This window comes from Buceros rhinoceros, unplaced genomic scaffold (genome assembly GCF_000710305.1).
Source record: "Buceros rhinoceros silvestris isolate BGI_N320 unplaced genomic scaffold, ASM71030v1 scaffold8001, whole genome shotgun sequence".
Taxonomy (NCBI): domain Eukaryota; kingdom Metazoa; phylum Chordata; class Aves; order Bucerotiformes; family Bucerotidae; genus Buceros; species Buceros rhinoceros.
The window spans coordinates 88841-91415 of record NW_010393638.1 but is presented as its reverse complement, the minus strand read 5'-3'; positions in this window follow the sequence as shown (position 1 = coordinate 91415).

Sequence of the window (2575 nt, the reverse complement as noted above, 5' to 3'; positions counted from 1 at the left end):
TTTTTCCCGTTTAAAACTTCATGTAATCACTAGAAATCTTGAGGCTAGAATTTGAAACTTACAGTTACATCAAATAACCGTTGCAGTGCGTAGGGGTAATTGCTCTTTGACAGCAAGTTCCTAATTCTCGGGTTCCCCTGTAATGAGTGACAGGAGCTGAGGCAGACCGACTCCTCCAGCAGCAGGAGTTCCTCCCCTCGGAGGAGGTGTAGGTGGATTCCTTGTTCCAGAGCGACTGTTCACATATATGATGCTCGCTGAAGCACCTCGCGACAGGACAGCGCTGGCCAGCACTTCTCTCCCTTTTCTGCCCCTTGACTGGAGGCGATTCCCTTCCGCAGAGCAGTGGCACCAGCGTGTCCGCAGTCTGTGGCGCAGTTGAAGGGAGTTCTGTACGCAGCTCTGCCGTTCGACGGTTGGCTTTAGGGTGAACGTGGGCTTTTATACATAAGGCTTTACATAACTAAGAGGTTTCATCAGAGGAGTTGATGGTGAAATGCACTTTCAGGGAGAATCCCCCCGATTTCCTGAGGTAACGCTGGTTGTTGGCGTGAGGCAAATAGAGGACTGAGCTACCGGCTGTTAAACAGCGCTGTGGGAGCAAAACGAAGTCAAAACTGTTTGTAGCGATACCATCGACTCCTGTCATCTAACAGATCTCGCGGAGCGGTGGTTTTACAGACCCGCCGGCACTAGGTGTTCTAATTTATCAAAAATACAGGCAACTTCTGAAAACTTGGAGTATTTCCATAGAAGAGGGTTTGAACTATTTTCCATACAAGAGGTCTCTAGGAATTGCGGATGAGTTGGGAAAACCTGTTTGTCCAGACGTGCTGGATAGGCCCGTTCGCTCTGTGGGGTTTCTCTGTACGTTTATCGAGAGTCGAGCATTCTCGTTCTCCGCGAAGGTGCCTGTAGCACAATAAACAATGTGCTGGCGTTCAGGTAGCTGTAATTCGCCCTCAGCGGTGACATCGCATCTCCAGGAATAGGGAAGTTCTCGCGTGTCCTGCTGCAGGCTGAGGCAGCCGCGTGCCAGCGAGCACAAGGTGAAAGCCTTTGCAGTCAGGAGAATTAGAAACTTTATTTCCTTTTAATTAATTCTGGGCAATATAGAACTGCGGGCTGGAGGCTCTTCCAGCCTTTCTGACTCACTTTTTAACGCTGAGAAGGATTTGCAGTGCCTGTTACTGTCTGTCTGTCCGTCCGCTGTCTGCTCGTGCTGTACGCAGCGTTGCTGGCGATGGAGCATCTGTTAATATCGAAGATGGATGACAGCTAAATATGTCACCGCCAGTGAGGGATTTGCTTAATATACTTGGATGTCATCAGGATTCGCGGCGGCTGGGCAAGGCACTGTTGGAAGTGATTATGTGTCGTATTTGAGAATCAAAGGATGGTTGGTCTGTCTGATGCGCTGAAATCCTCGAGTGTTGCCAGATATTGGCAGAAATCTTGTCTTCGTCCATAGGTTTAGTGATAGTGGTGACTGTCGTGTCGCTCTCGGTATAAAATCACCGTGGGAGGACTACTTTTTCCATTTTCAGGATTTTCCAGTAAAAATTTTTCAGTAAAAAAAATGATTGTTGCTTATTAAAATTTTTTTTAAAAAGAATCTTTGTTTCGGACTAAATACATTCTGTTTTGTCCCAATGTATGGATGTAGTCACTTATTATTGTGGCTTAATCAAGGTACTTACTTTCATTTATATATTCATGGAGTAAATTAATCTCTTTTACAAACTGAAGCAGTTCCTAGATGTTCTTACTGGCTGGCTGCTGACACAGGAGAACCCATTCGCATTCTCTTGTAATATTTTTGTGTGGCCCAAGATCCTGACTTGCTCTGTGTGTGCCTCAGTCATGGCAAAAATAACCAGCAATTTATTTTTTTTTCCTTTGCTGTTTCAGAAGGCTCATGAACAAGCCACAGTTCCCAGTTTCTTGGATAATACAGGATTGTTCTTTTGTTTCCTCATCCGTGTGGTTAAAAACTGTATTTGAATATGGCCTGAGACGGCAGCGCTGGGAGCTGGGGTGTGCTACGATGAGCCCCTGAGCGTTCTGATCCTCCTTTACCATTTCTGACACATTCCAGGTAGCGGGGAGGGCTTCGAGCCTCCCTGGGGTTTTCTGTTGTAGAGAAGAAGTTCACGTGAAGTTTGCCATGCTTGTTCTCGGTTCTGCCTTGGCACAGCACTCCGTGCAGCTTTGGCCCTGCCGTGTGTGTCACGGTTTGGAGCTGCAGCATCCGGAGAGAAGAACTGGGATAAAACTGAGCTGGGAGAGATTAAAATTGTCTAGTGTTGCCTCAAAGCTGATGTGAACCTAGCTTGGTTTTCTGCCAGGTTTTGCTTTAATTCAGGTTTTAAATTGTCACTCCTTTCGGTCGCAGCAAGGGTTAAGTGTGAAATGGATGTGACTCGAGATGCCAAATGCCCGGCAGAAGAGGGTGAGTTCCCCCTGCTTCTCTCCATGACGATGAGGATTATAAGTTATCCCAGGTGCAGCCGAGGATGGGTGTTTGGTGTGACGTGCACTTCCAGAGCTGTGCGAGCTCTGTAACGCTTCTCGG